The sequence below is a fragment of the Mus caroli genome, chromosome 12 (genome assembly GCF_900094665.2).
Source record: "Mus caroli chromosome 12, CAROLI_EIJ_v1.1, whole genome shotgun sequence".
NCBI lineage: Eukaryota > Metazoa > Chordata > Mammalia > Rodentia > Muridae > Mus > Mus caroli.
This window is the reverse complement of record NC_034581.1, coordinates 9742725-9767070: the sequence shown is the minus strand read 5'-3', so window position 1 is coordinate 9767070 and position 24346 is coordinate 9742725. Positions and strand designations below refer to the sequence as shown.

Here is a 24346-nt window from a genome sequence, read left to right as displayed (position 1 = left end):
CTTGTCTAGGTGAATGATTTTCCTGGTGACATTGTTGTTTCCCGGACCAGGCACCCACTGTGTGTTGTTTATTTACAGCGTAGCTAAAGGAAGTGCCACTTGCTTCACTCAGACACGGGGTGGGGAGGATTGAGAAGTCACAGTAATTATTTGGTTAAAATGTCCATATCAACCTCTGAATAGTGCTGGCCATATGGTAGGCAGAAGGAAAAAAATTGTACCTAATTTTATGTTTGTTACTTTTGGGGGTGGAGGGCTCAGATTCCAAGCCTGTTAGGAACATGTCTTTGCCTGCAAAAGACCCACAGGTCTGCCAAGGCCCGTCATAGTTTCCAGGAGGTACTTTACTGGTTAAGAGAGAGGATATAAAAGCTTGGTGGTCATGGTCTGAACTTACTCCCACTCCCGAAAAAACCTCCAATCTTCATTAGGCTGGACCAGCCGCTGCCTCCTTCTGGAAGCCTTTTCAGACATTTTAAGGGGAGAAATAGGCCAGTGGTGAAGGCTTCCAGGCTTCAGGTCTCTGAGGCAGCAGCTGTGCGTGTATTTGTCTATCAACGACTGCACGCTGGGACCCTTGAAGTTGGAGAGAAGAGATGAATTTGTGGGTATAGCAGACTAGAAAGGGCACACAATATATTCTTAGAAAGAAAACAAACAAACAAACTGCCAAAGACAGGTGCTAAGAAAGACTCTTTCCCCCCAGGAAGTTTGCTGTTGCCAAGATCTGACCACTTCCGGAGTAAGAGAAGACCACTCTTTGGAATCATTAAGGGTCTTCGGGTCAGCTTTCAGATGATCTCGGGTGAGGGTGTGTAGCCTTGTGTCATGTCTCACAAGACAACCTAGAGACCCCACAGCATGCTAAATGCTGAGGTGGAGGTGGGTGTTTGGCTTTTGGATACTGGAGAGGAGACCCACTCAGGATTTGGGGTGTGCTAGGCAAGGGCTCTGCCACTGAATATCTGCCCAGATAGCCACCTGCTGGGAAACAGTGTGTCCTGGCTGGCATATGTGAGCTGCTTTGAAAGCTAGTGTGAATTCCTTGTAGGAAAAGATGGAGAAGGCCACCCTGTGCATAAGGAATAGACTACACAAACACAAACTTGGCAGTTAGGAACCTAAGAGGACTGAGGGATGATAAGAAGACATGGATGGAGAACTGGGAGGAAAGAGATAAGTAGGAGGGGCCCCACAGGAGCGGCTCTGCTGTTGGGGATCTTATCTGGTACAGGACATATAATAACATGTGTGCTTCCAAAACCCAAGGGCCACTTCCATTGTCAATCTGATGTGGTAAGTAGGGCAGTCTCTTCTGTTGACCACAAAGATGGGAACATTAGTGAGTGGTGGGCAGATGCAATCGTCTCCACACGTGACAGAAGCTGACACAGCTGGCTGAGTGAGGCTTGCTCTGCACTGCTTCTCCTGTGCGGTCTGCAGCCAGCCAGCCAGCCACAGAGGCTCTTCAGCGGCCCTCCTCCTCCATAGAAACTGTCTGTCTTTATTCGAGCCGGCAAGTCTAGGGTATTCGTGTGTGTGTGTGTGTGTGTGTGTGTGTGTGTGTGCGCGTGTGTGCTGGAAAGCCCTGCTTTTGTCCAGCACAGGCTGCTCACAGCTTTCAGCAGAGGATTACTTAGAAAAACAAGTTAATGACTGTCCTTGGGTTAGCTTGGCTTGCTGAGAGAAGCAGGCCTGCTCAGGGTTCATTTTACTAGACTCTAATCAGGGTGGGAGCAAATTCCAATCCAGAAGGAGAGGGGGGGGGGAACAGAGAGAGAGAGAGAGAGAGAGAGAGAGAGAGAGAGAGAGAGAGAGAGAGAGAGAGAGAGTGTTTTTATTCTGTCCAAGCAGCATTAGAAGCATCATGTGGACGCTTAAGAAGTTAGAGGCAGTGAGGAGGTCTTCTGAGCAGTGCTGGGCTGCAGACCTACCTAGGCACAGGAGGACTGTGCTGTCTGCTATGTTGTGTGTGTGTGTGTGGGGGGGTGTCAGATGATCTGCCCTACCCTTTAGGACACAGTTGGGAGTAAAAATGAAAACATGGAAAGGGAGATGGGGGTAGTATGGGGGAGGGGAAAGGGGCAAAGGAGACAGAACAAAGGTGCCCACTCTCCTCAGTCAGCACCCAGAGCATCAGCATCCCTTGAGCTTGAAGGTGTCTATGCTTATTTATCTATTCACTCAGTAAACACTGATGTCTTAAATCCACGAGAGTCCACAGGGGGCATCAAATGGAACAAAGCCTCTAGGCAAAACGTGAGCTCTCAAGGATATCAGCTGCTATGACATATATCCATATATATAATAGATAACCATATATATGTAAAGAAATATATCCTTAGGTTAGAAAAGCCTCAGGATCTGGAGGAGACTGAGTCAGCTGGTATTCTAAGGACTCTGAAGTAACACAGCTAGATTGGGAGGGACAGAGGGGGAGAGGTGGAAAGATGTCTACAGGGAAGGTAAAGGGACTGGGCTGCCTATGCCATTATTTATGTACTCTGTGTGTGTGTGTGTGTGTGTGTGTGGTCTTTGTGTATATGTGTGTATATGGGCATGGGTGCCTGTGGAATCAGTAGAAGCCACAGAACAACCACAAACATCCTCAGATACACTGTCTGCTTTTTTCATCAATTTCAAAGGAAATTGTGATTATTTATTTGTGTGTGTATATGCATACAGGTATGTGGGGAAGTCAGGGGACAACTACTTATAGGAGTTGGCCCTCTTTCTACCATGTAGGGACTGGGAATTGAACTCATGTCATCAGGCTTGGAGGCAAGCACCTTTGCCCACTGTACCACCTCAACGCTCCCCCACCACACCTCTTTTTGAGACAGTCTCTTATTGGCCATTGAGTAGTATAGACTGGATGAGCAGCAAGCTTCAGGGATTCACTTGTCTCTGCTTCCCAGGTGACTGCAGGGACAAACCACCACACCTATCATTTAATGCGGGCACTGGGGGATCAAACTGGAGACTTGAACTCAGGTCCCCATGTTTTCAAGGCAAACAGTTTATTGAATGAACTCTCTCTCCAGTCCCATTTGTATACTTTTGACAGGCCAGTTGTAGAACTAGCTTAGAGTGTGGTATCATTAACATAAATCGCACTATAGATATTTAACAGAAAATAAGTTTGGATGGAGCAAGGACCCATGATACCACGGTCCAGTCACTGCAACAGAGACATTCAAAACATGCTGAACTTCACTCATGGTCCTTCAAACCTTTTGGGTTGTTCTTATGTTATAAGAACACTTACCACAAATGCACCACAGAAACAAATTTTAGAAGTTGACACGCTAATGGACACCTGTAATCCCAAGACTCAAAAACCCAAGGCAGGAGGATTTTGAGTTTAAGGACATAGCAAATCCAGGCCAGCCTCAGCTACAGAGTGACCCTGTCTCAAAAAGCCAAAAGCAAAACTCTCCATCACTTTCGGTGTTCAATCCTGTATTGTTAAATATAAATGCATGTTATACAGTGGATCTACACATGTTATTTAGGCAGCATGTTTGGAAGGTCAGACCATTAATCACTTCCTTTTTCTCTGACCCTCTGTCCAGGAAAGCCACCATCACACCATTTGTACGTAAGCATGCTACTTTTTTTTTTTTTTTTTTTTTTTTTTTTTTTTTTGCCCAAGCTAGCCTCAAACTGGATACTTGGCCAAGGATGACTTTGAACTTCTGATCCGCCTGCCTCTACTTCCCAGGTTCTGGAATAACAGGTGTATGTTTCCATGCCTAATTTATTGCAGTGTTGTGGATCAAACCCAGGGCTTTGACTATGCTGGGCAAGCCCTCTATCTACATTTCCAGCTTGTACAAATGTTTCAGATCCCTCCCAGATGTGGCAATCCACAGTTTGCCCTTCGCTGGATGGCTTATCTCAGTTAATATAATATCTTCCTGGTTCAACCATGTCTTTGAGTTTTTCAGGATTTCCTCTATTTTTATGGCTGAAGAATCTCCATACACACACACACACACACACACACACACACTACATTTTCTCTAATCATTCACTCAGTAATGAAAATTTAGGTTGTTTCCACATTTGTGCTATTATAAACAGTATCTCAATGAACATAGGAGTGCATATATCTCTTTGGGATTCTGATTTCAATTATTTTGGATAGAGACCAAGAGGTGGGATTAATTTGTAAGTAGCATCTACACTGTTCCCCACAGCTGCTATGCCATTTGCATTCCTAGCAAGTGTGCACAAGAATTTCAGTACCACCACATCTCCAACACGTGTTTGTTTGGTTTTTTAATCTATTAAAATAATAGCCAACCTAATAAGTGTGAGTTGATCTCTCATTGGGGGTTGGATATTTACTTCCCTGGCACCCAGGGATACTAAGCCTCTTTTCGAGTACCTGTTGGCTATTCCTATGTCTTCTTTGGAAATGTTAGACAGCTTGTCTTTTGTAAGTAAGAACTCAAGTGACAGAGTGGGTACCGAAGCCCAACCCAGCTGGTCCTTGCCCTAGCTCTCATCTTCATAAGGAAGGGCCATGGAGCCAGGAGAGGAGCTGAGTGAGCCAGGACCTCTCAGGAGCAGTCGGAAGTGTGGCCTGGAAGGCCCTGCGGGGGAGTTTGCCAAGGGACAGAGCAGGAAGTGGGGATTTCCAGTTTCCACTGGAAAGGAAGAGTTTAACTCAAGGATGGACTGGGGCAGTCCCCTGAGTCCTAAACTTCCTCCCTAACCCCGCAGGAACCCCTGGCTCTGCAACCGGAAGTTCCTGAGGGAGGAAAGTCAGGAATTGTCTGCCAAGAGTTGTGGACAGGAAGTGAAAAGACACAGGTACGGTTAACAATCATGTAAACATATGATGTTATGCTGTCCTTGGTCAGTCTTGAGTCTCTCTCTCTCTCTCCCTCTCTCCCTCTCTCCCTCTCTCCTGGAACTTGGTGTGTAGACCAGGCTGCCCTGGAACACATAGAGATCCACCTGCTTCTGCTTCCTCAGTTCTGGGATGATGTGAGCCATCACCCCAGGCCTCAACCTTCAGTTCTGAAAGAGTCACTAACTGGGAGGCACTTAGCACTGATTGAATTCTGGGGTCCTACAAGACCCCCATGCCATCTGGTCTTGATGCTTGAATTATACCAGCTCTTTCTCTTGCTGCTTGTGTGAGATTTGGCTGCTTAGCAACCCTAAGCCTCAGTTGCTTCCTTCATTCCAAAGCAACCTGGCATGGATTATGACACAGTTTCCTAGATTCTTGCCTTAGTCAATATTTTTTTGCTAAGTCAGTATTCTGTGTAAGCTCTGCTAGAGCTACAGAGTCTGAGGAGTTCATGAGATGATAGATAACAGGCCTTTAACCAGTCACATTTCCCAGAGCCTTAGACATGACTGAGCCTGCTGCAGGCTACAGACTCCTGCGATGCAGCTGCAAGTCAGAGAAGGCTCTGGAAGAAATTGTTAGCACTACTACCAGGTGTTCTCTGATTTTGGTCTCTGGGTCAGCAGAACAAGTCAAAAAGACAAGGGTTCAAGTTCTCTGTTTCCTGGGAGAGGCCTGGGGTGACTCCCAGCCTTCCCTGAGTCTCAGGGTCATTATTACAGTATGGACGTAATAATGACCACCCCGTGGAAAGTGAGGGAGATCTTGTATATATAAAGTCGGTGCAACAGAGCTGGAGTGTAAGTACTACTCAACATCAATCCCCATACCAAAGTGACAGCTAAAAGCAGGGAAAACCATACACACATCTAAGAAAATTCCTTTAGGGAAAGAGAGAGAGAGAGAGAGAGAGAGAGAGAGAGAAGAGAGAAGAGACAGGAGCATTGGAGAGGAAGAAAGGAATTAGTGCTGTCAGCGGCAGGTCAGTTTGTCTTAAAACCTTTCAAATTGTGGAAAGGGCTGAGAAATGTGTTTCCTGGGGCGGGGAGGGAGTGGGCTGAGGGGGTTGCGCACCTCTGGGATTGCCTGTGCAGGCAACTGCTCAGTGTGTGGAGCATTCCAGAGGTGTGGGCCTAATGCCAGGGAAGCCTCAAAGAGAGGTGAGCCTGTGGCCACCAAGCAGGCAGGGTGAGGCCAGAAAAGGACAGATGGGAAGTACACAGGCCCAGATATAGGCTGCAGAGTGGGTGAGCCCTGGGCCATTCTGCTAAGTGAGAGAAGCCAGGTTCCCAGAACACAGAGTGAGGGATCCCCTTGATAGGAAATTTCAGAAAAGGAGAATTCAGGACAAGAAGTAGATGAGTGCTTGTCCGGGGGTGGGGATAGAGAGGCCTTCTAGTAAATATTCAGGCCCTTTGGGGCTGACAAGGTGGGAAGTTTCACTACAGGGAGGGCTGTGTGTGTTTCCAGCTGTAGCAAAACTCACTGGATGCAGCAAATGATGTGTGAATCATGTCTCGACAGATACAACTTCATGCATTTGCCAGAGTGGTTTGTGTGACTTTACAGATATGCTAAAACCTACTGAACATAATTGACACATGAATCATATTCTAATAAGATATTTTACACACACACACACACACACACACACAGAGCAAGAGACCCTTTGTGCAAGAGCAGCTTGCAAGAAGCAGCTCCAAGAAATTCCCCTGGTGCAATATACTTATTGCAAAATGGAGACAGGCCCAGAAGGCAGTGTGACCTGCTTTCTTTCTTTTTGCTGCCACTTGGGGCCAGGGAAATGTGGTGTGAGTTGCTGAGATTCATGCTTATAGGCACTGTGTGTAAATCCTGTACCAGACAAACTCCACTAACACAAACACCTGTACTAAGTCATCCTTGATTGATCTCAGCCGCAAGGACCCAGCTTCATTACTTTCAGTACACACACACACACAAAGAAACAATAACAACAAAATATTCAGCATAGTATGCAAAACCAATGGCAAATACCTCGTGTAAAACAATATGTTGGAGACAGACCTGTAGGTTATCGTGAAGTTGGAAACTAAGGCACGCTATGTTAGCTAAGTGGCAACTTTCCTGAGTTCAAATGTTAGATGTCTTCATTGATTAACATTAAATTAATGTGCAGAACTTTTTGTTTGCTCATTTGGTTTTTGAAATAGATTTTGACTTAGCACAGGCTGCTCAACTCACAACATAGCTGAGGTTGGTCTAGAACCCCTAATCCTCCTACTTCTATCTTCTAAACAATTAGGATTACAAGATGTAAACCACTGCATCTTGTGGTGCTTAGAATTGTTGTGTAAGCATTCTTTCTCTCCTTTTCTCTTTGTCTCTTTCTCTGTGGCTCTGTCTGTGTCTGTCTGTGTCTGCGCACATGCATGCATGTTTGTGTGTCTGTGTATGTCTGTGTGTGTATCTGTGTTTATGTCTCCTTTTGTACACACATATATATGTGCAGCTGCAAGAGGCCAGTCTGTCAGTGTTGAATGCCTTCCTCTATTGCACTTCACCTGGATTTTGAGACCCAGTTTCTCACTGAATGGAATGGGAAATATAGATGGCCAGAGAGCTCTGATCATCCACCTGTCTGTCTCTGTGCCACTACACCTGCCTTTTCCCTAGGTGCTGAGGATTAAAACTCAGGTTCTTCTGCTTGTGTGCTAAATAAGCCTTTAACTACTTCAGCTCTCTCCTCACGCCTGTGCTCATAATTGGAAGAGAACTAAATTTACCTATCACTGAGTCTTTATAATGATCAGAGCCACTATTCTCACTCTGTGCTCTAAAGATGAGAGAAGTTAATGGCCTGGAGGTCATGGGGCCAGCAGTGGGTGGGGCCCAACTGGAGCCCTGGTCTGCACAAGTTCCAAGCCTACCCTTCATCCCAAAGCTGCCCAGGCCAGGATACTATTTGCTCGTGGTCTGATTTTGTTCAGAAATGGCTGAGTCCCAGGCATCCGAGTTTACTGAAATGTTCTGAGAGTTATTGGGAGAAATGAAGCTTTGAACTTGCCTAATATAACACGGGCTGGTTCTCAGGATCATAAACATGTTTCTGAACCTAATTAAAGAGCCCTATGAAAAGAACAGGGGCCCGACTGAGACATGACGGTCGGTCTAAAAACTCCCCGTGAGCCAGGACGGGAGCTTTGCTGTTCCCAGACAAGGGAGGACTGGCCCTCTCTGGGGGCAGGGAGTTAAGAGCTTTCCAGAGAAGAAAAAGCTCTTTTACAGTCCTGGCTGGGGACCTGGGCCGAACTGGGGAGGGAATGTAGGAGGCGTAATTGGGGCTTGTAAAACATTTCCAGACAAAATCACTTAATGTGTTTGGAGAATAAAAAGCAACAGTCCACATAATCCTTCCATTTGGACAGTTTGCTAGAAAGTCATGAGAGCTGGATGGAGGATGTAGAAAGATGGCCAGCTAGGGTGCACAGTGGTGGATGCTCCGGGCACTCTCTACTCTGGGCACAGGATTGTGGAGAAGCAGAATATTGGCTTTGAATCTCTGTGCTATCCCTTGCTCAGTGTGTGACCTTGGACAAGTGATTTATCCTGCTCAACCTGTTTCCTCATATGGCAAATGAGGATAAAATTGTATTCATAGTGGGCTGGGGAGATGGCTCAGACAATAAAGAGCTTGTCTTGGGAGCTTGAGGGCCTAAATTCAACACCCCAAACCCATCTTTAATATAAGAATTGAGTGGTGGTGTATAGTTGTAATCCTAGCACTGTGAGCCCAAACAGAAGGATCAAGAGACTTGCTGGTCAGTCAGCCTAGCCTAGCTGGTGACTTCCAGGTCTGTGAGAGATCATGTCTCAAAAGTAAAGAGAGGCAGTGTCTAGGGTTGTCTTCTTGTCTTCACATGCACGTGCACAAAAGTGCAGGTGCACCCACACACATGAGCATACACACTCACACAGTTGTACCTAGTTCGTGGCTATGTTGGGAGAGTTAAGCACTCTGTCTTGGACTGGGGAAAGGAATGCTCATGGAGATGTTTGCTCCTTTAATTCAGCTCTGTGGACATGAGCTGGTCCCAGGAAGAGCACTGTTGCATTGCCTTTGGACTAGGTCACCCTGGGAAGCATTCCAGAGTTCTCAGAAAGTCTTTATGGATTCTTTCTCTATTTTACTCTATTTTTCCTGGCTTCCTTCCTTCTAGAGTAGTTACCCCAGTCCATCCAACAGCCCCCTTACAATGCACTTTTGGACCTTATTCCTGTCTTCTTCCCCACATCCTGGTAATGTTCCGCTTCTTTTAAGAGAACATTCAAGCTTCTGGGTCCTCTAGACCCTGCTTATATTTCTGAGCGGCATCTAACCCTGTGCTTGTCGTTCAAGGCAAAGGCTTCCCCTTTCTTTTCCTTCTGAAAAAAAGGTGAGTATTTGTACTTCCCGACTCCCTACTGCTAAGCCAGACAAGTAGCAGCTGTGGTCAAGGGGTCAAGGACCGAGATGAACACGTTTCCCCCTCTGAGCAACTGGGGTATGGTCTCCATCTGATCTTCACTAACTTCTACAGTGAGTATATTCAGTGCTACAGGCCATATGGTCTTGGCTATAGTTTCTAAACTCTGCATTCGGCATGTGAAAGTAATCAAAGATAATGTGCAATTCAATGCACACAGCTGTATTGCAATAAAGTTTTATTTAAAGATTACATTGAGCTCACAGGCTATAGTTTATAGACCACTATTCTGGACCAAGCTTGCCAATGATACTTAATGTAGTGCTGGAAATATTCTCTAATATCCATGCTATCCAGCATGGTAGCCACTAGTCACAGTATCTAGAGAATAACCCCTACATAGATAGTACATATTATATTGGATACAAAGTTCTTAATAGTGGCTGAGCCATTAGCCAGAATCCTGGAGTGAAGAAAATATGAAAAGTCACACTGGACTTTTAGCCTAATTCTTGATGTTCTAAGCAACTGGGATGTTGAGAATGTTTGTATTGCATCTTCTCCTAGCCTTTCCTGACTCACCTTAAAACATACACATCACACTTATTTCATTTGCTCTCATTCAAGCATTCATGAAATCCAGGTTTCTAGCCCTTGGCCCACACTACCTACTGTTCCCAGAATGCCCTCTGTTCTCCCAAATGCTGCCTTGGTGTTTAAAGTTCACCTCACATTTGACGATTTCTTTGATTTTTTTTTTCCACCAACTCTCCGTATCATCTTCACACACTGACCTCCACCTTCCTCAGGGTACTACTATCGTGGTATTATCATTTATGTCTTGTCTTTTCTACTAGATCATGCGTTCTTGGGGGAGACTCCTTCTACCACCCTTTCTTTCATGTCTTTGTAGGAATTTCAGTAAATGCACAATAAACTGAGAGCATGAGGCCTAGGTACAAGTGCTATGTTGGGCCTTAGCTGCTCAAGACGGAGAACAATTTACCTTCTTGCTCTGGTCTATGTTTCTCCAGGGGAAAAGCGCTCCCAGTTCAGCCTCTGTACTCACCGAGTGCTGCAGAATGGTCACTCAGACACTCCTCCAGCAGCAGCTGCTGAGGGCTGTATGGACCCCGCCCACCAGGCAGACTTTACCTCCATGTTGGGAGGTTGAGGATGACCTCTGAGATCCTTACTAATCCTGAAGTTTTCTTCAATTCTGCTCCCTTCCCCTGTTGGAGACCGCTAGTCATATAAATTGAGAGAAGGCAGAACTTTTCCCTATCAGTTATGAAAAGAAAGGCTTGGCTTTATAAGCAGTCTGACGCATAGAAGTTTCTGACTCATTTAAGGTAAGTTTGTGAATTTCAGATAGTTCTTGAAAAGGGGGACAATGGGCCCAAATTTCAGTAACCCAAAGGCTGGACTTTACTAAGTATCTTCTCATCAAAGGCATCCTTCTTAATTTCAATTTCTAGTCTAACAAAAAGACCAAAAGTAGCACTGCTGTGGATTTTTCCTGAGCTGCTGTGTTATAATCTTCTGTGGGCACTGAGCTGCAGAGTCCAAAAGGGTCCCTGTCTTCCCACCTTGCTGCCTTTTTCATCCCTTGCCATTCCCTTCTACTCCAGTCTGAGCATCTTGTCTCCCATGAACAGCAATGAGAAACTGCACCCATGGGGGGACTTAGATAACACCTTGCTTGGATAAGTAAAGAGTCCAACAGTATAAATAGCAAATTGAAATTCTTTCATTGCGAGGGTTCAGACTGTGAAATTCCTTATTGGATAGCTGACCTGAAATATCTGTAACTATCATGCAAACAAATCTACTAACAATGGAAAGAATTCCTACACAAACTACAAATACGTAGTCATATTAAACATGGGCAAAGTAAGGTAAAGCATATACATGTGTACATTATAGGTTGGCATACTTGAAAAGTATTGTGATTAAATATATTTTGTATCTTATATGAAGGTATATGCTTTTACAACAAGATAAAAATTATGTCCATCAGAAATTTGTGAAAGTGGTTTTGAAAATACAAAAGGCTAGAAAGGATTGAAGTGGGGTCCAATAGGAAGACTGATTAGTGAGTTACAGTGTACTGTAGCCATCAAAAACTGTTAAGATTATCGTCTTTAGACAAAAAGTATTCATGATTGAGGTTCATGATTGATGATAGAATTCAAATTGCATAAGTTGTACTACATCCAGTAATTGAATTTATAAAAGTATTGTACCTATATGAATCAAGACCAGAAATACAAAGGTCAAAAGATAATCACACATTAGAATAAAGCAGAAAACATCATTCATATGTGTGTGTATCTGTATATGTGTATGTTTGTATATGTTTTTATATGTATTATTTCCTGCGATTACTGATCGATGAACCAAAAATGTTTTATTGTTTCCACCATATTCATTGACTTAAATTATTTTGACATAAAATATGCTCTGTATTATTAGGGCTTAATAAAGACAAATGAAAGATAAAAATATAGAGAGCCAAATAGAACAAACAAATATTTATCTGCTACCTATCAGATCTGAGTATTTTAATATAGGCTTGGTTCATATACTAAAAATTATGGCATTATAGATACAGCTAAAGCCCCTAGGGTTAAAAAATAGGGATCTATTTGTTTAATAATTTAATATTTTACTATAGCATCTTTTTATATTAATAACTTTCACAAAGAGAAAGGAAATACGTTTTAAATAAGTTTGGTGTCTCTGCTTAGATCATGGATCAGAAAGTAGATGCTGTGTCTCTCAGTATAGACATTTGGTGAATATCTTAAGTTACCTGACCTTTGATTTTCTTGTATATTAAATAAGGTGGAAGAGATTCAATGCATCTTAGAAGGTAACCACATAAATCAATGGTGTCTTAGAGGCCAGTGGAAGAATTTCAAAGAAAAATAGGGGTCAGCCAAGTTTTGTTATAAGTATGATAAAAGAGCTTAACAGTAAACCAGAGTCACAGCCTGGGAGAGAGAGAGAGACAGAGAGAGAGAGAGAGAGAGAGAGAGAGAGAGAGAGTTCCCCATGTCAGTTGCTTTATTGCTGTTTCATTTCAAAACACCCAATGAAAGGAGCAGGGTTCATTTGGCTCACAGCTCTAGGGAAAGTTCATCATAGTTGGAAAGCCTCAACAGCAGGACCTGGGGCAGCTCCTCCTAGTGTATATTTGTGAGAAAGCAGAGAGGTGGATGCTGGGACCCAACCCACCTTCTTTATATTTGGCCTTGGACTTTATCCCATGGAATGGTGCAAACTACATTTCGAGTAGGTCTTCTCACCTCAAACTAGTCTATGACCTTCCTACGGGTGTGCGCCAGAGGCTTGTCTCTTAGGTGTTTCTAGATCCTGTAGCGTTGACAATCAATATTTGCCATCACATTCTCTCATCTCAGAGCACAAGGGATGGAGACGTGTACTACTGAGAGCTAGAGTCTTGACTTACCTGTGCTGGTATTTCCAAGCTTGCCTACCTGTGTGTGTCTGACACCAGTAGTCTTTTCCCAGGTCTTCTGATCTCTATACTTGCTTCACAAATTCTCACGACTCAGCACATGAGCCAGCAGAGACCCCCAAACCCTTCATTGGTTGTCTGTACTTCCTGCCTTCCCAAACCAGACAGATGGCTCTCTGATTTTTTTTCCTGGAGGAAGCTCCATCAATGACTGTCCAGTCACTGGGAAGGAGATGCGAGGAGGGACCCAAATCTGATAGGCATGGTCTCCAGATTGCTCACAGGAGTAGCCATGCTTCTCCATCAGCAGAAAGGGGAAAGGCCCTAAGTGAGTTATCTGAAACTAACCCTCAGATGCCTCACAAGAACATGTTTAGAGAAGGGAAGAAGAAAAGCATGAAGTTTCTTTCAGAAAATATCAGTGGTGTCCTTAGGGTCAGGGCAATATGCCCTCTTAGTCCACTGACAAGTTCCCCCTCTACCTTCCTGAGGCTGAGGCCCTAGGTGTGATCTCCATCACTCTTCTCTGGGAATAGGTCAGGCTCCAACATTCAGAAAACCCACAAAATGAGGTAGAGACCTTCCTGTTACAGAGAATAGCCAGAATGTTCCCTTGGGTAAAGTTCTGAGGGTCAATTAATGAGTTCTGAAATGGGAGAGATTACTGTGTTGTCAAGGACTGGTGGCTCTTTCCTGGAACAGTTATCATTTGCTGTATAAATGGCCACCCCAACCTCAGTGACAGAAAGCAACATAATTACTGGGTTTGCTTCAGTGTTTCTAAGCTGTCTGGTGCTCCTGGAGGAAGTTGATTTGCTAGAGCAACTTTACTAGGATAAACCCCTAGAATCCTTAGAAGACCTTTGTCTGCCCATGAAGTTCTAGGAAATATCATCTTAGGTATCTCTGGGGACTTATAGTACCATCCTAGTTAAGGCTGGAATCACAATTTTCTACCTGGGAGGACTTAGAAATAAAAAGCATGTTAATTTTTTAACCTAACAAAATCTGGCCTTTTGACCTTGTCTTTCCTCTCACATTTTATTGTAGTTAGAAAAAAAAAATCTGATGGCTCTTTTAGTGTACTGCTTGGAACTTTCTCAGTTGGCTTGAGACCATCAAGTACCTTCTTCTGCTCTGTTATTGCAGACTACAGGGCTGCCAAACTTTCAGCCACCATAACACAAAGGGCCCTTTTACATGAAGACTCCTATAACATATTCATGATTTCCCTGAATGCCTCATTGATAGTCTTCTCAAGTCCCTTAAGATTTTCACTAATATTCTCTGGGAGGCTTTTAAGGCTGACTAGCCCCGAAGCCAATGACATATGTTTTAGAATTTTATTATGATAGCACTTGACTTCTAGGTACAAATACGTATTTCCATGTAACAACCTTAAAATTTAGTGGCTTAATGCAACAACCAGGGCTGGGGAAATGGTTCAGTTGATAAAGTGCTTGCCACTCAAGCATAAGGATCTGAGTTTGGATCTCAGAAGCTATGCTAGAAAGCCAGGCATGATGGCTAAAATCTTACACCAGAGCTGGCAGGCATAGGCGGGTCATGGGCTAGAATGTAGGATCTTGTCTCAAAAAATAAGGTGGCTGAGACCTAAGGAATAACACATGAGGGTGTCCTGTGGCTTTTACATACATATATACATACACACATATGTATCATCACATACATGTGTACTCACATAAACACACACATACACAGAGTAGGGACAGCCCTTTGTTATTCTCATCTGTCTGTGTTTTAGATAGAACTCAGATAGTTCAACTCATCATCTCTGGGGCTACCCTGAAGCTGGAGCTCCCACGTCAAGAAGGTTCATCCCCATGCTGAATTTGGTTGCTTCCACTACCCTATGAACCTTTCCATGTAGTAGTATGCTGGACTTGTACGGTGCATGAAGGTTGCCAATAGAGAAAAAGCAGCCTAAGAGAAAACAGAGCTCATTAGCAAGGGTTACTGCAATAAGCAGACAAGCACATCCCCTGTTCACCGAGCCAGCGCTCAGTCTACCCTACACACTCACTGGGAGGATGTGAGGATGGCCATGCTTGCTCTATGTGAGGATGAATGCCTCAGCTCCCCTTGCCCCCCTTTGTACTCCCACCTCCCATTCATCACTTTGTCCTGTTTCCCTCCTACTCAATTCCTTTGCTTGGAGCTGTGTGTCACCCACTAGTTCCAGCTTTCCTCATGACTCATTGTTCCTTCCACAAGGCAGAAAAATGCAGGTGCTTCATAGCAGACTAATAGCTTATAGCTGGGCTGCCTGGCCTTCACTCCAAGATCCCCCTACATACTAGGTGTGTGTGGTTCCAAATGATTTACTTTGGTCTTTCCACTAACCTAGTCTTTTCACTTACAAAATAGTTTATCGTCATAATAATATCTACTACAGAGTGAATTTTGATGCCCTCCAAAATGCATATGTCCAAAGCTAATCCCCAAGATGATGGTGTAAGGAGATGGGGTCTTTGTGAACTCAGCAGATATCAAGGGCTCTGACCCTTGGGATAGAATTATTGAAGGTTAAAGACTCCGCTTCTGTCAAGGGAAGACACACGGAATGTACTATTGAGACGAGTCATTTTTTGAAAGTTTCAGGCCTGCCTGGATTATAGAATGATACCCTGTCTCAAATACAAAACAACAAAAACAAAACAGAAAAAAGAAATATAGAAATGTAGTTGGGTAAAATTCTAAGGTGGTCTGCCAAATAAATCCCTATTCCCACGGTCTACAGAAACTTGGACAAGGAGCTGAACCAGTTTGAATCTTGTGCTTAAGTTAAAAAGCACAGCTGAAGGGAGAACACCTTGGTAGGACCAAGAATCTTGTGAGTCCTTTAAATTAGGGGATAAAGATCAGAGAAGAAAAGGGCAGAGATCTGACGTGTGACAGAGGATAAGCAGAGAGCAATGAGACATTGGTGATACGGGTGATGTGGATGGTGGAAGCTGTGTAGATACAATTGTTTTAAGGAGCCGAGGAGAGTTGTTAGCCAGCATTAATAAAGAAATGAAGATCTTGGCCTTATGCCCACAAAGACCAGAGTTGTGAGCTGAAAGTGAATTCCTAGCTGCAGGTGACCATGCAAGGTGAATCAGGTGAAAAAGCCCAGGTTGTGCTGTGCCTGGCTTCCTATCTAAAGACCACACCCTCCTCCCTCCACACACATGAGGAAAAGTGGGGGTGGGAGTGGGGAGATCGTAAGGGAAGGCAGTTGAGCATATCCCACCCAGAGGCAGAGTAGAGCACGCATGCTCACCTGTTCACTCTGGTGCTTACACCCAGCTCTGTCTCTCCATTTTTATACAGATTCCCCACTTGATCCCACAAGTCCCATTTTCATGTCTGAATGCAAAAGGCACTTACTTTATCTCTCAGTACTCCACACACCCCCTGCCCTCCATAGTCCTTAACAGTCCCAAGACTTCAGAATCCAAAGTGTCCTCTGAGGCTCGTGACACACTCTTAGCTCTGAGACCCTATGAACTGAAAACAAACACGTTGCATACTTCAGATATTGAATGGCCCCAAACAAACAGTCTCATTCCGTGAGAGAGGAACCAGAGAGGACCAAGGAAAGATCAGTCCAGAGCAACACCAATTCCCAGCAGGGTAAACATCAGATCCTGCGGCTTCTTGTCTAACATATAGGGCTTGTGATGGAATAACCTGAGAACCAGTGGCTTTGAACAATTCCATCCTTCAGACCCGGTCACACACACCAGACTGTTCCCTTGAACCCTTTCCTCCTCTTTCTCTCTCTGTGTCTTTTCACATTTCCCCTTTTAAGGATAGTCATTGAATAAAGGGGCCACCTGGATGGATAATGTAGGACATTCACAGACTAGAAACCTTATCAATCTCTTCGAACACCCTTTTTCAAGTAAGCTTACAACCACAGGATCCAGGTATTTGGATGTGAAAATATCTTTTTTCCTGTTCTGGACACCCAGCCTTCTGCTTTGTGTATGGTAAGCCCTAGCCCCCATGTTTTTGACACTGTACTACCTTGGTCTCAGGCTGACTTGGAACTTGAGACCTTCCTTCCCTAGCTTCCTTAGTGATGGAAATATAACTAAAAAGAGATTACCCCCACCCCCTTAACACTTTTTTCTGGTGAAGAGGAAACTGCAGGATGAATAGGCCAATGTAGGTTTTTCAAATTTATGTCCAATAGATTTCTGACTATCATATCCGTTCTGCCTGGTCACCTCACAGCACTTAGCATAACATTTGGTAGAAACTAGTGCTGAATAAACACTCGTTAATTAATTGAAATTCTAAATTAGTCAAGACTAAACTTGTGCTATGCTCAGAAAAAGATTGAACACTGAAGGAAAAATGATCACTTCTGTGAGTTCTTTCAGTCTGTCTAAAGAGGCATGAGTTGATGAATGTTTCCGTTCTTGATTAAAATGATTAAGGGTCCTTATGAAACTGTAGCCTTGGAAGCTTTCCAAAGAGAGGCTTCCTCAAAAGGATTAGAAAGGAAGAAACAGAAGAGGCAACTTTCCCTTGCCTAGTGTAGTTGCAAGCAAACTCACTGAGTTAAAGTCCATCTCTGTAACTTGCCAGTCAAATGGCCCTAGAAAGTCATGTCAGCTTTTTGGTGGTGAATACAATCATATGTTTATCTTGTTTTATTTTCAAAGACAAAGAGATGACAGTAACAATAGTGCCACATGAGTGGAAAAGGCTCTTCCAATTGTTTTGTAGATATTAAATTATTCATACCTCAAAACTATGAGGGAGGTATTATTGTTGACCCCATTTCCTAGAGCTGAGACCAAGTATCATTGTATAGTATTAAGGTTTGAACTCAAGATCTGTGGCTCCAGACATACCTTCTTAGCCTCTGCACTCTATTAATTATATTGCTTAGGACTTCCCTAGGGTAATAAGACACAGTAAGTGATAGAGAATAGGGACTTACAAAGAGGAATTAGGTTTGCTGCAACTGCTGACACTAAATGTTGTCCATGTAGACTGTGTAAGGCATTGGATTTGACTTTAGCAAAGCCAGGAAGAAAAGACATGGAGCAAGAACAAGATCATGCTAGAACAAGTAAGGAATACAATGGGACCAGCCTGATCCTCACAGCCTCCTTCCTTATGATGAGAGTTACCTGCAGTATCACTTCACTCTGGAACCACATCTGTATCCAGCCTAGGTTGAAGAAAGCGAAGAAAGAAATGAAGATACCACTGTAGCATCCAGGGAAGGGACTCCTGGGAAATGCAGTCAAGCTCAGCTGGGTGGCCACAGTGTAGTCTTTCCATGACCTGAAGTAGGCAGAAGAATCATGAGACTATTAGTTATATGTTGGGTCTTGATAAAGGTTGGGTCTTCACTTTCCTTCTGTGCTTATTGGATGAGTGGTAGATGAGTGTGCACATCTGGAAATGTGATATCAATAAGTTTTGGAAGATCAGCTCAGCAGGAAATCTAGGCTCCTCATAATTTCTCCCCATTTCCCCCTCCCCTCAACATCCCCCCTCCCAATACTTCAAGTATGTAGAGGATACTTTGAGACAAGCCTTGTAGAAACACATCCTCCTTCACCCCCATAGGATTGCCATTACCTTGCCCCCTTCTAGCCAGAAATCAAAAGATACCTCCGCTGGGTAAGGGCTGCCACAGACCAGTAAAACTGGGGATTAGATGGTCAGGAGGTTAATCCTTGCCTGTTCCTCCTCTCGGAGGGCAGTAGAAAATGATGATTGGAGCTTGCATGATCTGCTGATTAGCATTTCCATGCAATTAGGACCTGACAACATCCTGGTTGCTCCTATCTGATTAAAAAAAAATGTTGGAGATTAGTCTTCAAAGGGCTGAGTTACATCCTGGGGAATCAACTATAGTGCAAAGGGGCAGCTGAGAGATGGAGGGACTTAATGCAGTGGAATGGGAAGAGTGGCTATGGCGGTGTGCTGGTTGTTGTCAGCCTGATACAAACCTAGCTCTAATTGAGAAGAGGGAAGGTCAGCTGAGAAAATGCCTCCATACTACTGGCCTGTAAATAAGTGGATGGGACTTTTTTTGACTGACGGTTGATGTACAGCCCAGTATGAGTGATACTGCCCCTGGGTAGGTGGTCCTGGCTTGTATAATACACAACCCATGTGGAGCAAGCTGGTAGGCATTGTTCTTTTTTTTTTTTTTTTATATTTTTATTACATATTTTCCTCAATTACATTTCCAATACTATCCCAAAAGTCCCCCATAGCGCCCCCCACTTCCCTACCCACCCATTCCCATTCTTTTGGCCCTGGCATTCCCCTATATTGGGGCATATAAAGTTTGCAAGTCCAATGGGCCTCTCTTTCCATTGATGGCTGACTAGGCCATCTTTCGATACATATGCAGCTAGAGACAAGAGCTCCGGGGTTCTAGTTAGTACATCATGTTGTTCCAACAATAGGGTTGCAGATCCCTTTAGCTCCTTGGGTACTTACTCTAGCTTCTCCATTGGGAGCCCTGTGATACATCCAATAGCTGACTGTGAACATCCACTCCTGTGTTTGCTAGGCCCCAGCATCGTCTCACAAGAGACAGCTATATTTGGGTCCTTTCAGCAAAATCTTGCTAGTGTATGCAATGGTGTCAGCGTTTAGAAGTTGATTATGGGATGGATCCCTGGATACGGCAGTCTCTAAATGGTCCATCCTTTCATCACCGCTACGAACTTTGTCTCTGTAACTCCTTCCCTGGGTGTTTTGTTCCCAATTCTGAGAAGGTGCACAGTGTCCACACTTTGGTCTTCATTCTTCTTGAGTTTCATGCGTTTAGCAAATTGTATCTTAAATCTTGGGTATCCTAAGTTTTGGGCTAATATCCACTTATCAGTGAATACATATTGTGTGAGTTCTTTTGTGATTGTGTTACTTCACTCAAGATGATGCCCTCCAGGTCCATCCATTTGGCTAGGAATTTCATAAATTCATTCTTTTTAATAGCTGAGTAGTACTCCATTGTGTAAATGTACCATAATTTCTGTATCCATTCCTCTGTTGAGGGACATCTGGGTTCTTTCCAGCTTCTGGCTATTATAAATAGGGCTGCTATGAACATAGTGGAACATGTGTCCTTTTTACCGGTTGGGACATCTTCTGGATATATGCCCAGGAGAGGTATTGCTGGATCCTCCGGTAGTACTATGTCCAATTTTCTGAGGAACCGCCAGACTGATTTCCAGAGTGGTTGTACAAGCTTGCAATCCCACCAACAATGGAGGAGTGTTCCTCTTTCTCCACATCCTCACCAGCAACTGCTGTCACCTGAATTTTTGATCTTAGCCATTCTGACTGGTGTGAGGTGGAATCTCAGGGTTGTTTTGATTTGCATTTCCCTGATGATTAAGGATGTTGAACATTTTTTCAGGTGTTTCTCTGCCATTCGGTATTCCTCAGGCGAGAATTCTTTGTTCAGTTCTGAGCCCCATTTTTTAATGGGGTTATTTGACTTTCTGGAGTCCACCTTCTTGAGTTCTTTATATATATTGGATATTAGTCCCTTATCTGATTTAGGATAGGTGAAGATCCTTTCCCAATCTGTTGGTGGTTTTTTTGTCTTATTGATGGTGTCTTTAGCCTTGCAGAAGCTTTGTAGTTGGCATTGTTCTTAAATGGCTTCTGCTTCCGTTCCTGTCTCCAAGTTTGAGTTCTTGGCTTGACTTACTTCAGTAATAGAGTAATAGAGTGGGACTTCAGAGTTGTAAGCTAACCCTGGGAATTGTAAACCCTTTCCTCCCCAAGTTGCTTTTGGCCATGATGCGTTATCACTGCAATAGAGACCCTAACTCAGACAGGTAAGGATGAAGGACCTTGAAACTGAGAGCCAGGTAGTTGTGAGTTTGAGACTGAGTAAAGTGGAGAGGAGCAGCAAGCATCCTGTGTGAGAGGCCCAGAACTCAGGCTGCCTTAGGAAGAATGGGTATAGTGTGAAGGTGGATCAGGTCAGCAAAGAAATACATGCACATAAGAACATCCTCGGGCTGGTGAGATGGCTCAGTGGATAAGAGCACCCGACTGCTCTTCCGAAGGTCCGAAGTTCAAATCCCAGCAACCACATGGTGGCTCACAACCACCCGTAATGAGATCTGATGCCCTCTTCTGGTGCGGCTGAAGACAGCTACAGTGTACTTACAATAAATAAATAAATCTTAAAAATAAATAAATAAATAAATAAATAAATAAAGAACATCCTCACTCCTGCAGAATAAGAAAGGGGACAGAATCCCATGTAAGTGAGTATGGTTTCTTATATATTGCACCACTTACATACTTCAAGCACACTGGAAACACCCCTCAGGTGTCTTTCTCTATCATTCTGTTCCATGTAGGCTCATGCATTTGGATACTCAGAGGTGGCACTATGCAAAGTGTGGTCTTGCTGGAGCAAACACATAACTGGGGTTGGGATTTGATTTTACATCCTCACCTCATGTCCAGTGTACTCTCTTCCTCAGGGTTGTGGTTGAAGATGTGGTCTCTCAGCTTCCTAATCCTGTTGCCCTCCCAGCCTGCTGCCATGCTTCCCCACCATGTTAGACTCTAACCCTCTGGAACTGTAAACCCAAATAAACGCTTCCATTTACAACAGTGGTTCTCAACCTGGGGGTCTCGCCCCCGCCCCCCAGTATCCTGCATATCAGATGTTTACATTAAGATTCATAATGGTAACAAAATTATAATTAAAAAGTAGCAATGAAAATAACTTCATGGTTGGGGTTATCACAACACGAGGAACTGTTATTAAAGGGTCACAGCATTCGGAGGGTTGAGACTACATAAATTACCTCAATCATGGTATTTTATCACAGCCAAGGAAAGTAGCTAACAGTCATCTCAGAAGTGCTAAAGTTGTTTCAGAGCAGTTGGGTGACTCTAAACCTCTGTTCTAGCAGAAGCTGAGATTTTTTAACCCCGGCCTGTCCAGTCGCAAAGCCCTTACTCTCTTTCACCTAAAAGGACTGTAGAATGGCTGGAATTTTAAACTTTGGAGCCTTTGAATGTTGTTTTTAGCTTTGAACATCTATGAGATTTTGGAGAATTTGGTATTAAACAAAATGTTTTCAAATGTTTAACTGAGTTTCTTAGGATCTTTGAGAGACTGGGATGTTTCTTTAGAAATGAAGCAATGCTTGGGGGCTGACTCATTATAGCTTTTCCTCTTGGAGGTTTTCAATCTCAGATTCAAAGCAAAATGTTAACAATAAACCGGCTTTCTAGAAATCAATCTCGGTTGCCCTTTTTGTTGCTTTTAATTGAGCCACTTTGCAATTACTCTGTGTTTTTGGCACTGCCCTCTTATTTCCCTCACAGGATGATTCTGATCCTTCTTTTGAGGGGGAGAAAAGGTTTTCAACAGGTGCTTTTAGCCAAAATCACAATGAGCCAAGAAGGAAACAGCTCATGATTAGCAGAGCTCCCTGAAGCAAATATGAGGGTGGATGGCTGGGGGGGGGGGGAATTTGTCCTTTTGTGGAGACCCACCTCAGGGTGCCAGGAGAAAATGCCAGAAATGCTTCCCCAGGGGTCTCAGTAGTACCTGGCTTTTCTATTTGTGATCTCTATTTCTTCTGTATTGCTTCCTCACTTATGCAATTTAACATTCAAGTATGAGTAAGTTATATGTTTTCTTGTCTTTGACAAAAAGTATACCCATTGAAATGTAGTTTTTGCATTTAGACATATGGACCTTGGTGTGTTGTGGTCTTGAGTCCTTAGGTGACATCCATTCATCCCACAAATGCTTATTTAATATAATTTGCCCCAAGTCCATTTGCTGGTGCTCAAGATCCAGCAACGATTAACTCTCATCTGCTCTCAGGTCCACTTGAGCACACATTTGGATCAGAGGTCTCCTTCCTCACTCTTGCCACACAGATCTCCAGAACTTTAGAGCTCATGGAGGGGTCTTGATGGAGGCCTTCTCTCAGCCAACTGATGCTCTATTTGAACTTCCAACCAGGCACACAGGAGGTATATCCCGATTGTGATGAAAAGCAACTGGAGGTTCAAAGTAGCAGAAGTCTTTGCCCAAGGTCACAGAGCCACCAGGTGGTAACACTTTTCAACTGGGCCAGGTTTTCTTGAAGCCCTTTCTGTGTCTCATCTTCTAGAGTCTCTGCTCAGGGTGGCAGATATGGACCTGCTCAAATTTCCTAGCTTTCTTTCCTTGTCAAGTAGCCAGTTTGGGGATCAGAAATGCCCCCTCTACTCCCCACCTCTCACCTCCCGTCACCTCCACTCCACTCCCTCCCCACTCCTACCCCGCTCACCCCAATCCTCACCCCTAAGCTTCCCTCATTCCCCATCTCCCATCTCCTTTCACCCTCTATCTGCTACTCCTTCCCCATCTCCACCCACTTCCACCCTCACCCTCACCCCAGAAAAGAAGATGATACCTAATAGTATGTGCTTGGGTGAAGTTAGTAGAACAAGGACTCTCCTATCTCTGCCTCCTGCCTAGCTCCTGTCCCACCCACTCCAGGGGGACCATGGTTCCCAAGCAGCTCTAATGAGAGGTGACATGGGAGAAACAGAATCTGTTAGCAAAACACCCAGCATGTCACCAAGAGCTGGTCCTTCTTAGCAGAAAGAGCTCTGTTTGCTTGCTTTTGAGATAAGATCCCACTGTAGTCCAGGCTGGCCCGGATCATACTGAGTGACTCAGATTGGCCTGGAGCTCATGGCAATCATCCAGCCTCAGAACTCCAAGTGTTAGGACACAATTGCCACCCAAGCTGGCTGTAAAAATGACCGTAAAGTCACTTCACCTGGTCCTGGCAGAAGGCTGACTTTTTGGTTTTCTTGTCCTACTCAGCATGGAAAGCATTTGATGCTCTGAGGGTATGACCACACAAGTCCACCACAGACAGCATGGCTGGGAGACAGAGACAAGACAGGACTAGGAATGTGGGAGAGGGCTTAGAAGGGGACTCATCAGTGGTGAACAGATCAGTCAAATAGGACCTGGGAGGAGGAATCAGGAAAGGTTGGAGTTTGGGGAGCACCGTTAGTTGTGCTCTCTTTCTGGTATGACAACCGCCTCTTCCATCCCTAGCCTACATCCTCTGGGTGTGTGCTGCCCTGAGCTGACAGAGAAAGTACTCTGACACAGCCTCTGACAAAGAAGCCTTGACTGTTGGCAGGCAAGATTTTCTGAAGCAGCTTCCATAGCAACCAGAGGCAATGCTGAGAAGCAGCTGAAAGGCCCTGGTTGCTTAGCAAAGGATGACTGCTTGGGAGGTGCCACCTGCCCTGAGGGGGATAAGGAGGCTGAGAATGTTACCCATTGTTCGCTTCTCATGAATGAAGAGGGGACCTTAAGGTCCTAGGCCTGCAGCCTGCCTCTTTTCCTTTTTGCATATCCCTGATTCTGTCTCACTCAGGGTGGCCACTTCATTGAACATTCTTTCTAGATCCAGCTCGCCCTGGTCTTGCTTGAGCAGTGATCTCCTTTCCTTGTCTTGGACCAAGGTCAGAGCAACCCATAGGCTCAATCTCCATGAGGAGAAG

At 44.2% G+C, this 24346-nt stretch overlaps 1 long non-coding RNA gene and 1 other non-coding gene across 2 annotated transcripts in view; both read left to right on the top strand.

Annotated features, from left to right (window-relative positions):
* The first annotated feature begins 715 nt into the window (after positions 1-715).
* The window catches only part of LOC115032760, a 47426-nt gene continuing 23795 nt past the window's right edge, over positions 716-24346 (top strand). Inside the window, exons 1-2 of the long non-coding RNA XR_003838359.1 lie at positions 716-805; positions 4732-4821. This is a non-coding gene — a long non-coding RNA (uncharacterized LOC115032760). The remainder of the gene's footprint in view (positions 806-4731; positions 4822-24346) is intronic.
* On the top strand, positions 18487-18621 carry LOC115032817. The gene has a single exon (XR_003838480.1). It is a non-coding gene; the product is annotated as a U8 small nucleolar RNA (small nucleolar RNA).